Source organism: Atractosteus spatula, chromosome 8 (assembly GCF_055471065.1).
Source record: "Atractosteus spatula isolate fAtrSpa1 chromosome 8, fAtrSpa1.hap1, whole genome shotgun sequence".
NCBI classification, from domain to species: Eukaryota; Metazoa; Chordata; class Actinopteri; order Semionotiformes; family Lepisosteidae; genus Atractosteus; species Atractosteus spatula.
Genome location: NC_142713.1, coordinates 18297233 through 18312146, shown reverse-complemented (window position 1 = coordinate 18312146; position 14914 = coordinate 18297233). Strand labels below are relative to the sequence as shown.

Here is a 14914-nt window from a genome sequence, read left to right as displayed (position 1 = left end):
TCAGACCGTAATATTAGCAAAAGACCAGCCATGCTCTCCTAAAAACAAAAATTTATATTTCCAGAAAAGATGTTCGTTGATTTGTTCGGTGCAAAGTGTAGCCTTGTATGAAGCAACCTCGGATAAATTACCAACCAAAAGGAAACAAGTTTCCCAGATGAAGATGGTGTAAAAGACGTATACCGTCTTGCCCGAGACTGAAATCAGAAACGGCTGTAGATGTTGTTGTTGTTGTTGTTGTTTAAAGGGCCACCTTCATTCCCAGCTGCAGAATTAAGGAAGGAAGGGAAAAAAATATCACAATGCGCGTCCCCGGTGTGTGCGACTGTGCGCGCTCCCGCGGCAATGTCCGCCATTTTGATCAGAACATATGACAATTTTTTTTCCTGCCTTAGCCTGCGTGAGGCTGGCGCTTGGATTTTAAGCCTATTCGGTGCAGAAATAAAGGCAAATACATCCAAAATAAGCTGGTGCAGAGCCATCCGTAATCATTGCACGATCACATAGATTTGAGGACGTCGGCGGACCACAATACGGTTCCTCGGATGTTTACATGATATATATTTCCTTGCCTCTCTCAGAAGGTAAGTTCCTTTATGATTTTTAATAAGCCAGAGCTAGCAACATTTTTATCACGAATCTACGCCAGTGGTGCTTCCTAGTTTTGTGCACAAGCTACTTTGTTTACTGCGTGCCAGGAATGCTTCATAATTCAGTGTTGTTTCGGTAAACAGACAGCATGTAAAATGGCACAGTCGAGTATGAATTACATTCAGTTGTTAAACTCAGCCTGCAAACCCTTTCGGATGAGTGTGTGTTCGCACAGCGCTTCAGGGGGCACGGTGTTTTGTTTTGTGGAGGCCCTGGGTGAATGCCTTCTGGAGATTGATTGGGTTTCACGGAGTGGGAGGAGGGGTAGGGACCCGGCCACGGTACATCTGCACCCCTCGGTATTGCGGGGTTTCGGTGTCCGGGTATTTGGGAGGAGCTGTCAGGTTTGTGCTGCTGCTGCTGGGGGTGTTTTTAGCGTACATGTCCCACACGTGTCTTTTTTGTGAAATTTTCGTTTCACGCATGGTTGGTAGTCAACACCAGGCTTTTTTTTGTAGCGAGATTAGTTTAACTTAGAGACAGAAGTACCAAAAAATGTCTGTGGTGCGGGCTGGCTGGTGACAGTCCTGACTCTGTAAGCAAGGGCCCGAGGATCAGCTTGTTTATTTTTTTTTTTAATTAAAAACGGTAAATAATGTCAACCGGTCTCCCATGTATTGCTAACCAATAGGTATCTATCTTGGCCAAATAGGTAATTGACCAATTTAATTAGAGGTAACCGGAACGCCGGCTTGTTGCTTTGGCCTACTACCGAGAAAGGAGTTCACACTGGCATTTTTAATAACACATTTTAAATCAGAAGATATCATAAATCGGTGTAGTGTAGACATTTTTCGGTAGATTTTTTTTGAAGAGTTTTTAATTTATTGAACCAGAAGTCGGGAAATGGACGTTTTTCTTTGAACTCAAACTTTTTTTTTTAAAGTTATGCCTTTGAAACAGAATTGCTAGCAAGTTGGCAGATTCTGTTGCCACCCGCGATCACCTGCCTAGCCAATCCCTCCCCGCCCCCCCACTTCTCTTAAGGGGTGTCTGGTGCGAAGTTTGATGTTAAAGGCCTGAAGAAGTTTCACCGTAGTGCGAATAAGATCTGTTAGGTGAACTGATCTTACATCGGTAACCTTCTCCCCATGAGGCAGTGGTTGAATGATTTGTTGCTGAATTGTTTCAGGAATGAATGTTTCTGAGAACAAGAAGAAACTCATGAAAGCAGATACTACACGGTCTGTTTCACTGACCAGTAAATTCAATCTGGCCTTCTGTAAGGGTGCAAAGCCAAAACAGCTCTCATGACGTTATTTATAGAGCATTTTAAAGAATCTTTCGTAGTGTTTTTGGAAACAAAGTGCTTCCATCCTTCTTGCAGCCCCTGAAATGTGTGCTCTTGAATACACCACTTGGATTTTCTATAAATAGTTGTCCTTTTTCAGGGCTATACTGCTATACTTCATAACAGTATCTGCTGTGCTAAGCAGTGCACGTTTCATTACAATGCTTTCTTCGCAGCTTGCTTCTAAAACTTTCTTTAACTGTTCTCGAGATGATTGATGCAGTGTAGGGGGTCCAGCGGGGCTCAGTTGATGAAATACAGACTAGATCTTGTACAAAACAGCTATGTTTTCAAGTTGTTGTTTTTTTAAACAAGGGATGGGATGTTTCCTCAGAATGTCTCTCTTTGTCAGAAGAAAGCAGAACTTGGCTTGGACATTATTCTGTTTTCTCTACTTGTGCTGGCTTCCACCAAGTTTCCTTTTCTCTCTATACAAAAGAGAAGTTGAACATAAGCATGATCTGAGCAAGGCAGAGGCAGGTCGTACACAAAGAGTCTAAAAATACCTTGCTAAGGTAGACCGCTTGTGTTGCCTATAAATCAAGTAATACAATTCCGATTTGTTACAGCAGCATATCTCACAGTGACCTCTGGTTGTCATTCCTTGTGAGCTTTTGGACTGCTTCCCTGCCTCGGTCCTGTTTGTCCGTAGCTATGAAATATGGAGTGCTCCTCTTCCTAGAGCAGAACACTGTTCCAAACTTTTAGCAGGAAGCCACTGATAAGTGCTAGACTGTTTTGGGGGTAAATGAGGAAGACGCTGCTGTGCAGTTTTTTTAGAAGGAAGTTCATTGGCGTTTTGTGTCAATGACAATCCATTTTGTTTAACCTGAAAGAGATTGTAATGTAAATTACTCCTAGTACTATACAGAACTACTATTCTGTCTTTTGGAAGACACCCCGTTTCATACTGAAAATAAAATTCGGTAGTTCTCTGCTCTTGTTCCCTTTTCCTTTTCAATACTCTTTTGTTTTTACTACTTTTAATTTTTTATATGAAAGCCTCAAAACTTGTAGGCCTTGGCTCGGCCCTCCCTGTTTTCTGCGGAGGCACAGTTAAAGTTGACTTTATGGAAGGTTCTAGAGAAATATTAAAGACTTCATAACCACTCCTTGTTGGAAGTGGACCACTGGTTAAAACTAAGGCTAAGAAAGAGCCAGTACAATCTCATAATTCAGACCGAAGGTGGGAAAATATAAAGGAGTGATTGAATAAATTTTAACTGTCACGTGCGTAAGTCAGCAAGTTTGTATTATGAATATATGATTTACTGTTGTTGTGATATTGCAGATATATTCACTCTTAGTATTCCAAGAGGGGAAGGGCTTACATGATTATATTTTAAGTAGCTGAGTATACAACATCACATGAATGGATTGAAAATCACATAATATTGGAGAGTATTAACTGCTGTGCTGAAAGCAGTGACTACGTTTTTTATTTGTATATGAAATCTATTTCCATATTATCTTTGGATTTGTGTATGAAAACAGGCATAGGCTTCCTGCATCACATCAGATTGTTTTGTTCACTTTTATGTTTTGACATCCTATCTTGATGAATTTCAAAATCTTAATCTGTTCATGACTAAAAATGATTTTGCCACACCAGATACTAGTTTTGAGAACTTACGTATTGGTCTGTTAGATGCTTTAATTTCTAGTGCTTCACAGAAATGAACGAAGAAGTATATTCCAATATATATTTACCTTTCTTGTAAAGCAGAGCAAAAAATCTTGCGGCCAGAATAAAATGGTTTGCTGTTTGTGGCTTTGAGTAATAAAAGTAATCTAAACAATCTGAACAATTTGTACACAGAGTATAGAGCATTGCTCGTCCCTAGTTCGGCTGTTATGGTAGGTTTAGTTTCTAACCAAGACCAGGATCGCTTCTCTGGTTAAGGGCGTGAGGTTCTCTGGTTGCACTAGGTCCCTGTGCCCCAGACAAACAGGACTTGGGCATTCCAAAATCTCACCTGGAATGACACGCAGACTCTCCTACTCTCCTACCTCACACTGCTGAACTGCTTTCTTAGACTGAGCAGGCTTATCCGTCCTCAGTTGGATCTCGGGAGTGTTGTATTCAAATGTATGTTGAATCCCAATGTGAATTATGGAGGCTTGTTGATGAGAGTTCATCCCCCTCTTTGGCTACTGCCCTTCCCTCCTTATCGACCTACCACACCTTTAATGTTGGTTCTTTATCAACTCGGATGAATTATGCTGCAGAAGACCGATGCCAACACATTAAAATGGATTCTTATTTGAAGTGAATGGGCGCGGCACTCTGGCACAGTGGTTAACGTAGCTGCCTTGCAATGCTGAGGCCCTGGGTTCAGTTGTAGACCTGGGGTGCCATCTGTGTGGAGTTTGTGTGTTTGCTCTGTGTTAGTGTGGGTTTCCTCCCACAGTCCAGAGGCCTACTGGTAGCATGTCTGTGTCTGTGTGTGCTCTGAGGTGGACTGGCCAATTTCTTGCCAAGACAGGCTTTGGCTCCCCTCCAACCCTGAATTGGGTGAAGTGGTTAAAAAGCGGATGGATGGGTTAAAGTAAATGCTTAAAAACAATTAGAATGTGCACTGTTCTTTGACATTAACATAAAACAACTGTCAACCGTGGTTACTTCCATTTAAAAAATAATACTGCACATTTGAAAAATGATCCAATGCAACAACAAGCAGCCAGCTCAGGGAAGAGGAAATAGAGGACAATTGTTACACCTTAAAGTCCCATAAAGCCTGTTGCTCTTCAGATCAAAGATGACATAACTTTCATTAGACCACAGTGAGGTTTATTCTGCCGCCTTCTTATTTCCTTATGCTCTCACTCCTCAGCTGATAATACAGGGATTTATCATGAAATGTAGGAGTGTCATTCAAATTGAGAGTGTTTTATTTAAGAAGTGAATGAAATGTAGTAACATAGTGAAGAGAAGTAATAGAGGATTGAGGACTAGTGTTAAAAATAGTCTACATAATTGTGTGATTGGAAATGAGGCAGTGTGTCTTATTGTACCTCATTTTGGTGATGCAGGGATGATTTAAAACAGATGCTTTTACCCTTAAATACATTTTCTGTATAAACAACAATCAGACAACTTTTTAGAATCCTAATTAAAAATGATCTGTACAATAAGTTGTATGAAAAAGGTGTTTGTGGACAGAGTTCCATCCCTCCTATATTTTTAAGTCTATCCATTTACTCTGAATGCAAGAGAACCCCCCCTCCTCATACTACCCCATCCTCCCAAAGTAGAGGCGTCAATGTTGTACAGTGTTGCACATGGGTTTGGCTTGTGCAGCTGTGCATTGAGGGAAAAGGTATTTTCTATGAATAAATGTACGGTATGAATGTAAGGAACAAGAAATGTGTAATTTCCTTTAGACTAGTCTGACTGCGAGTGCCAGTAAGAACTGGAGGAAACATCTTGGCACATAGTTACATCAGGAGTCCGTGCCAGCCCATCTTTAAAATGCTTATTTTAAACCTAATCATTTGCTTAAAGTTTTAGATCTAATTATTTACGTACTAAAATAGATAGCCTTCTAGGCTGTAATCAACTGTAATTCAAGAGTTACTTACAGTACAAAGACTGCAAGATAACAGTCCCTACAGAGCTGAGATGATTACTACTGAAGTACTTCTGGTGTCATGGTAGTACCAATTAAATTAAAAAAGTGCCTAAATCACAGTGTATCTTATGTCACCACTTAGTGAAAGGTAGAAATCTGTTGTCTGGACAGACACCTGCAAACTTCTACAATGTTTTTTTCTGTGTGATAGTTGAACATTAGGAGTGGTGTATATAAGTTTTAAAAAATCTCCTTATAGCGTGGAAGCTGTGAAAACAAAAAATATTAGTCTTGCATTAGAGCTACAGCCTGTTTTCTATTATAACCATTTATTATATGGTTATTATATGTCCATTTCGGTAGCATTATTTGTGAAAGGCTCTTAGCCTGTTCCACACTGAAATCAAGGAGAGCAGGCCAGTTTTGGGGTTGAGTGAGTGAAAGACCAGCCCGGGCTAGTGCACAGATCTCACTCTGTCTGTCTGTGGACAGTCTGCTTGGAGGAAATGTCCGCCTAACCGTATGCAGGCAAGCAGACATTTAGCTGCAAGAGTGTGAGGCACATCAGTAGAAACAGTTTTGTAAGTTGATCAGTGATGGTGCATGTCAACAAAGTGTCCTCTTTTAGTAGGTATAGAGGTTGGTCAAAATAGAAACAATTTAGATTTTCCTGTCAGTTTATAAACAAACCAAAGACTCTTGCCAGTATAGCCATGGTGGAGCAAATATTCTGTTGTCATTTTGTTTCTGTTACTGTGGTTGCTGGAGTGATAAACTTCATGTAGGAACCTCTTTAGACAAAAGTAGCTCTGATCTAATATATAAAGTGGAACAAAGAGAGACTCTTTTATTTATGCATGGGGTTTCCATGGGACCAGTGTGTTGAATGGCCTCCTCTTACAGCCAGGGGAAGGTCAAGAGCTGTGTGGTCCAGACCTAGTGACCAGGGGTACCTCATATACAGGGTGCACAGCCTCAAGAACTTCCAATGCGCTTTGGATTTTGATTGTGCGCGAGAGCATGGTGGAAATTTATGCTCACAAGCCAAACCCTGAAGTTGTTAAAATAGAAGGATTTTGACAACAGTAAGGTCATTTATGAACCCTGGACTCGCATTTTGCAGAAGCAGATTCCTATTTTGCAACTGGGTGAAATAAGTAAAATAAATCCTTTTAATGAAACCTTTGTCAGTAAATAAGATCGTTTTTTTTCAGCTGCCAGCCGTCCAAATGGGCGTATTTCTGGCAGTGAAAGCTCTTGCAGACAGGGGGAGACTCTCTTCCCGCAGACACAGAGCCGCTGACCTTGGAAGAGAAACTGTAATGTACCTCACAGCAGCAGTGTGCCACACACACACCTCTCCCCCACTCCCCCACCATGGAAAATACCCATTTGTGAAACCAAACAGGTACATGGATTCACCAACAGCACCTTTGCATGTTTGTTTTTTTTAAAGACTTGGTGATGCTGCAGAAGTTGTCTTATGGCAGCATCAATGAGCGGTATCTGGGTGGAACTAGAATTTTCAACATTTTTCTAATCAACTCCAGATTTTTGGATCCAGAATTGTCACCATTGAGGTCAACCTGGCAACGCCAGCGCCTATCATTTTATGATTATGCCCATCAGCTACTCGTACAGCAGTGATTTTGTAGAAGTGTACAGCGTACTTTCCTTTGTATTATTATGCATTTGTTAGTGTCGGCCTCATCAGTTAAATTGTTGAAAGAAGATTGGCAAAAGAAAAGAGTGAAGATATTGGGTAATCCGGGACATGAGGTCTGCTTGATGGTGAGGTATTCCATGGGATTTGCTCCAGTGGGTCCTATTCTGAAAGAGAAGCAGATGACAGTTTAGCACAGGTTCCGATATCCTATGTATGCTTGGACTGCTGCTGGCTCTTCACTTGGATGATGACACATATGATAACGGCAGTAATAATTCCTTGCATTTTGCCAATGCTTGTCATCTCAAAGGATCCTCAGATGTAAGAGGGGACCCACTTCATCTGCTGCTCGGCGATGCAAGCAGCCAGCAGCCAGCAGTCCCACTATGCTACAGATCAGGCAGTCAAGTACGAAACTGCTTCACCCATTCAGTTGGAAACGTTAGAAAGGCCAGATTGTGGAATTTAGCCAGGACACCTGGGTTAACTATTGTAAGACTCCACTCAACTACTTCTGCTGTTTGACCACAAGGGAACATTGCTTTGTTCTTCAAGCAGGTAAAAATATTATTGATATGTAGACATCAATACGGTGACTCAAGACTTTAGAAATTGCTTTGCATTGTCTTGTGTTTTATGTTGGTGTTCATTTAAGAGTTTTGAAATGCAGATTTGATTTTTACTCCTGCATATATACAGTGCCATGCAAAAGAGGTGAGAAAGACAGGGCAGTAAACAAAGGTAATGTAGTATATATACCTTTGCTTACTGCTCTGTCTTTCTCACACCTGAAGAAGGCTCCACGGCCGAAACGTTGTGTTTTCTTTCTTCTCTTCAGTATGGAATTAACCTATTGCTTGTTCCTTTGCAGCCTACGCATGCTGACGCAGCTACCCACCTGAACTACGTTTGTAAGACACTGTACTCTTCTAAACAATCTTTTAAAAAATTTATAAACAGTGAAAACAGGTACAGGATTATCAGAGGAATTAATTATTTATAGCTCTTTCAATCATAGGCTATGCATTTATAGGTGTTAAATAAAAATTGTGTCATTTCTTTTCAAATACATGTACTGACAAACTCAGGAGCACCTTTTTTATACTGAGTTTCAAAGCAAGAATTTTTAGTTCTTCTTGAACAACAGTCTTGTTTAATTTTCCAGTATTGATTTTTCAATTAATATGAAACCTAAATCACTAAATGCAGGGTGGATCAGAATATTTAATTATTTATGGGATGAGGTCTAATTATAGAAGTTCTGTAAGATAAAGCTTTTAGTTTGTTGCTGTTGATAGGATTTTTACCGTCAGAAAAGGGTCAGTGTGACATGTATTTGTGTTAATGCCTAAAAAAAATCAATTTCTTGTACTGTGGGTTCAGTGGTTTGCTGTTATGTGACGTCTCAAAACAATTCTGAATACAACACATCAACTATTTTTAAAGGTCTTTGAAATAACTTTTTGTTGTTGTTAAACATGCTGCACAGATGTGTGCTGAAAGAGACTGTCACCTGTTATTTCAGCAGAAATCCAGAGATAACGTTTTAGGATAAATCTGTCAACATGATTAAAAAAAATGTCCTGGCAAGCTATTACAACTACTCACCCTGCTCTGTGTGATTCTGTGATAAAGATGCATTGTAGGAGAAAAACCTTGTGCAGTTGCCAAGTGTTCTCCCTTTGATAAAGGAAAAATAACATCAACATCATTTAGAAAAAAAAAGTTGTTTACCTCAATGATTATAGCTCAGTTCTTAAAATCTAGCTTTGTGGAATTGATTACTTGGGTAACTGCACTGCATGAACAGCAATGAATGTTTTTCATTATGTTGCTTGCACGAGGGGTAATGAATGAAAAAAAAAGTTAAGGTCACTGGAAGAGGAAATGTTTTTTGGGGACAGTGCAGAAAACTACAGCTGCCCCGTCTCAGTCTCAATTGTAATGCAAGCGTGGGTGGCGATACGCGATAATGAAAAAGAAAAATGATTTAACAGATTTAAAATTGCTGTTTAAGTAGACAGATGTCTCCCCCTGCTAGAGAGACACCAGTATCATTACGGTATGCAGTAGGTCTTTATTTAGCAGCTGAATTCATCTTGGCATTCAGATAGTGTACTGCATACAGCTTGGAGGAGCTGCTGTGTATTAGCCACACCAGAGCTCAAGGACCCCTTGCAAGAAAACAGCAGGAGCTGAGGCTGCAGGCATTGCAAATCATTTTCTCAGACGAAAGGGGTGCATGTTATGTTGAGCCCTCTTTAGGGAGTTTTGTTTTGAAACATGTCTGCACAAAAATATAGTCTGTTGTTAATCCCATGAGGAAAATAAGGTCACCTTGTCAGCAAAAAAGTTCAACAGTGTAAAGGAGCTTGAAAGCTAGGCTGCTGGAACAAGATTCTAGACCGATGTCCTCAAAAGCCCTAATATACCGAGCACAGATGCAGCGATGGCAAAGGCATGGCAAAACGATAATGGTCAACAAAACCCAAATACTGGAATTTGACAAACGCCGTTGGAGTGCTCAGTTTAAAAGGTACACGGTGCCCCTAAGGGCCAGCACAGAAACAATGTGGTATCTCAGCTGTGACAGGAGGGTAAGATGCCTGAGACGGGAAGAAGTGATAAAAGATGATTCATGATGGCACAGCAATGTCTGAAACCAGTCATATGTAGCTAGCAGAGCAGAAAAATATTATTTAAAGGATATTGAAGGAAAAACCTTGCTTTGGTCAACCTGACAGTTTGATGTACTGTCTTTAGGGAAAAGCAAAATACAAATTATGGCACTATAGAAGCTGCCAGCCATGATTAATGGTAGGCTGAGTCAACACTGACATCGATATGTCACCATCCTCTTCATCAGTTGATTCTTGTTAGTTGGTTTTTTAATGTTATCCAAAGTATTTCTGGGTATTAATTGAAATGCCAAAATACTGCGTTACTAGGTTGGCCAGCTTGTGTGAAGATGCCCACTATATCCTAACTCCACTTAAATTTTGAAGTTATCTATCATATCTTTAAAGTATCCGCATTATGAACTCAAAGAATAATTATCTGCCGCAAACTTGCTTGAATCATACGCAGTACAGTAAATGAAGGGCAAGATGCAGTGTGATTAATTGCCTGTTCGTGTCTGTGGTAAAGGCCAATCGTGTAGGTCTCAAAGAGAGGAAGTCACATATTTTATTGAAACTCAGGGGGAGCTAGTTAATATTAAAATATTTGTCTAAATAGAGCCTTTGACCTTAAGATCCCAAAATGGGTGCTGTTTACACCTTTCTTTCAATAAGCACAGCAGTAATTTGTTAAAAGTTTAAAGGAATGAACTAGTTCACAAGAGGGTATTTTTATTGAGAACCTCTGGAATCTGTATTGTTTACAGTTGCATTAGCTTATTTTACCCTGCGTGCTGCAGGACAAGCATAAAACTAGTCAGGGTTTAGCCTATACTTCAGCACGTTGTGGTAAATTAGAAAGCTATAGTTTCAACCTAGTTAGGGCGAATGTTTAGAGTAGTTTATTGCCCTATGTACACGTACATTGGAATTCTTAATTGCGCTGATCTTTCGGGACACAAACAGTATAACAGACAACACCACACAATGTAGACAACAGGAACAATAAATATATTGTGGAAAAATAAAAAAAAATATGCAGTAGTGAAACTGAGAGGGAAAAAAAAGAGTAGACTATGTACAAAGTGCAGAGTGCAGATGTATATTGAGTGTGAGGCCCCGCAGTTAGCTGTTGAGGATGTGTACTGCAGTGGGATAAAAGCTGTTCTTGAGTCTAGTTTATGTAGAAATGTGCTTTTTAAATCTTTTTACTGCATTGCTTTTTCAGTTTGAGGGTGGTTGTATAGTGGGTAAGCTTTTGAATTGTGGGGTATTGGTTCAAATCCTATACACCTATACCCCAGTCCACCCAGCTGTATAGGAGGGCACCTGCACTGCTTGGGGTGGTCCCTGTGATGAGCTGGTGTCATATCCAGGCAGGAGTCATTGGCTCTGGCCCAGTGAGTCACTGTTTCTCTGGTATGGACTTTGCATTGCACTCCTGTCACAACTCATGAACAACTAGTTTATGGTACTGTGGAACATTTTCTTGTGCAGTTGAGTGATATACATATATACTGTATACTTGTTTAAGTTATCCTAACACCGTTGTGTAAACAGTATTTGTATATTTAGCCCCTATAATTAGCAGATCAACATTTTGATACCCAGAGATTCAGCTTTTCGCCATGTTCTTGATTGTTTACAAACATACAGGACATGTTTATTTTGCAAAATCAATGGGTGACAAAATATACATTGTTGTCTTGCTATTTCTGTTGCGTTGTCTTCTCTTGTGTCAACACAAACATTTGAATAATTGCTGTATTATCACTTTTCGCTATAGGGCAGAATTGCACCATACTGTACTCCATTTTCTTGTTTTATTTATGTGGACGATTGTTTGAGGTTGATGGTATATGTTACCATGATGCTTACTTCCTGTTTGTTTTTGCATTGGACTTGTACAGTAGTTCGGCTAGTTGTGCCTGCAAATGTATGCTGTAAATTTAATTACTGTGGGTGACATGCAAGCCCCATCCGTTTATTTAGTATTTTTAATCTTTTGTATGAAAATAATGGTTAAAGCTAAATACCTCTCAGTAGGGAGTAAAACTGCGTGAGCTGTAGTTATTATTTGATGGTTTAAAAGGCATCCTATTCTAAGTAGTTCAGAGTGTTATACTGAAAGTGCATTGAAAGAGATTAAATGGAACATATACATTACGTGCCTTCTTTGTCAAATAACTAAAGAAATATATTTTATGTAAGCTTTATTGATATATATTTGTCCAGTAGCATGCATTACATTGCTTAGGTACATCTTGCCATCCATTAAAATAGAACCCTTAGCAGTATAACCACATTTTGCATTGTTGTCAATCTTTTGCCCTTCTTTAAGAATATTTCAGTTCAGTTTAATGAGCAAAGTGGATGGAGATCTGCATAACAGCCTTCCTTTCCTCCAGTATTTGCTGTCGCATTTCTGCTGGAAAAGATGCTACAGCATTGCTGCCATATTTCTGGGCAACTCTTCAGTCTTGCTTCCTGCCTCAGTACAAACCACTGTTTTTCTGAGAGGTATATTATTTTGTACTGTACTGGAGAAACCAGAACTGGTTTCCTTCTGGCACTGTCTCAGTGTCTTTATTACTTTGAATACGTTTCTTTCCTCTTTTTCTCTAAAGGCTGTAGATTCTTTCTTAATTAGACCAGACCCACGGACTTTTAGCTCAGAGACATGAAGTAAAATCCAAGTAATAACTTGAACAAGTGTGTACCGAAATAGGCTTTTGTGTTGACAGTAGCAGATCTTCATGTTTCCATGCTCTGAACATGGCCTTTTTTGTTGTTTGAAATCATTGCGTCATGTGCCTGAGGCTTCAGCTGCCATTTGTGTTTCCTCAGCATTAGGTCTTTACACGCACTATAAATATCATGAGCGAACAGTAAAAAGCTGGCATGAAACTCGCCGTGATGCCTGGAGCATTTCCTCTTCCTTGTTGAACTTTACCAGAAGTAGGGGCAGCGCCGGCATTATTTTTAATACACACACACAGAAAAGACTCAACACCTTTCACTTCCACTGTCATCAAACAAATTTGCCTAGCCTTGGGAATATATAACTTAATATTTAATGTCCTCAGCTGGATAACTGAGTAATTGAATAAGAATGCTTGAAAGAAACAGGTGGACTATTATGGAAGATCTCATTGGCCATGCCTTTTAATAGGAGCAGTGTTTCTGTGATAGCACCAAGGAGGCCTGCAGGACTTCCATTACTTATCTGACATTCACTGATGTTTAGCTCGTACATCCTTGTAAAAAAGTAGAGTAATATTATTTATTAATAATATTCATTATTTTGAGCTTGGAAACACTTTCAAGCAACAGGGCATTTTGAATGAAATAATCTGAGTTATATGGTTGAATGATTTAAAAGTTGTATGTCGACAATGGCTGTTCTTACTCTTGTTGTAACAAGAAATTGCTTTCGTGTGTGTATGTACATATATACAGTATATACTAATTATGTATATGATTATTTCTAGAAGAGAGAAAGTGACATGAATTAATGTCGTATTTTGAAAAGGAATGGCATTTAGTTGGTAACAATTGTAAGCCTTAAGAATTTTTGCACTAGGCGCATCAAAACAGAATTCATTATATCCCATCAGTCATTCCTGAAAAATTGAATTTTCATGTACTATTGATTTTGGCAGGCAGGCAGTACTGCCTGGGTGTGTTTGGAATAAACTGTTTTTGATTATTCTGTGTTCTTTAAACCTCCTATGACATTGTGAAAAAGTAACTGTGCTTATTAAGGTTGAAACTTTGGAAATGGATGTTCCAGGGTGTAATAGTTGTTGACTGCGCAGTATTGTTTATCATACCTTGGTGTAAATTACTGAGCTCAAATCGTGATTTTTATAAAGGTCTTTGGTGTTTGGTGTTTGATTTGAGATAAAATTGCCCGAATTGAGTTGATGATTCTATACCCATTCAAAAAGATAAAACTTTAACACAACAACAGTGAAAGATCTGATTCTGTATATTAGGAAATAGTGAAGATTGCCTTGTTGCTATTGGCGTGATATAAAATGGCCTGTCTTGGTGAGATGTTGCTTCAACAATCAGCAGAATAATCCTGAGAAACCAGGTCAATGCCTCTTTGAGGGATAGGTCACATACCGGAAGGCAGAGAGTCACCACACCTGCCCGGAATAGTCACATTTATCTGACCCAGGTGCGTAATCACGTGCAGACTACAATTTCTATAGCACAATACTAGGAGGAGGCCGAATGATGGTAGCCTGTCATCTTCACAACAGTTTTGTGTTGTTGAAGTAACCGTGTAAAACAAGAATTAGCTTTGCAGCAGATCGAAGGAAGTCTTGTTTAGCTTAGCGATATGTTAACAAAGTCCCTTTGGGACCAACTTGTCAGTGCCAACAGCATTCATTTTTGATCAACTTGTCAGAGCCATCAACTGGAGACTGTTGACAAGCGTGACTGGCCAGCCTCTGCCAGCTGGTTGGTAGACAACATGATGAACATCCAGTTGTCTGGCATGGGGCTGTTTGTGACTGTGTAAACCTGCCAGGATTCTTTTAATGATCAGGGTAATCATACCCAGTATTAACCTTGTGATGGTTTCATTATGAAAGGGTTTTGGGTTTTTATACTGACAACTTTTTTCAGTATTTTTACATTTTCTGTGGGTTTGCTTGTTATTTAAGTTGATGAGATTGGCAGTTCTTGACTCGCTGTCATAACTACTTTGTAAACACTGCACAAAATAATCAAAGTAGTATGCATTAAAACCCAATCTGCAGAATCTCACATAAACATACTAGGACCACTTTAACAAAGCTGCATCTGTAGAAAGTCCTTATTAGCTCTCAGGTCAATAATGGTATCTTTCATCATTTTCACCTTACCTTAGCGTGTCTTGTTATGAACATTTACAAAAACATGAGTGCCTGTGATATCATTTGCACACAAATGGTTGCAAGAGATTGTGATCTGTTATTGTGTAGTGGAAGAGATATGATGGTGTTTTTAGCTTTTTTCAAGTATAATGTTACCGAAATATTTGGTAAAAGCCACATGTTGGCATTTATTTGAATATCATCAAATCTACATTTCTGAAGTTTAATGTCTTCTGTGATAATTT

General features: G+C 39.4%; 1 protein-coding gene across 1 annotated transcript in view; it reads left to right on the top strand.

Moving 5' to 3' along the window:
• The first annotated feature begins 354 nt into the window (after positions 1–354).
• The window catches only part of ppp6r2a (protein phosphatase 6, regulatory subunit 2a), a 64871-nt gene continuing 50311 nt past the window's right edge, over positions 355–14914 (top strand). The window contains exon 1 of the mRNA XM_088922811.1: positions 355–584. The gene's annotated coding sequence lies outside the window, so the exon portion shown is untranslated. The remainder of the gene's footprint in view (positions 585–14914) is intronic.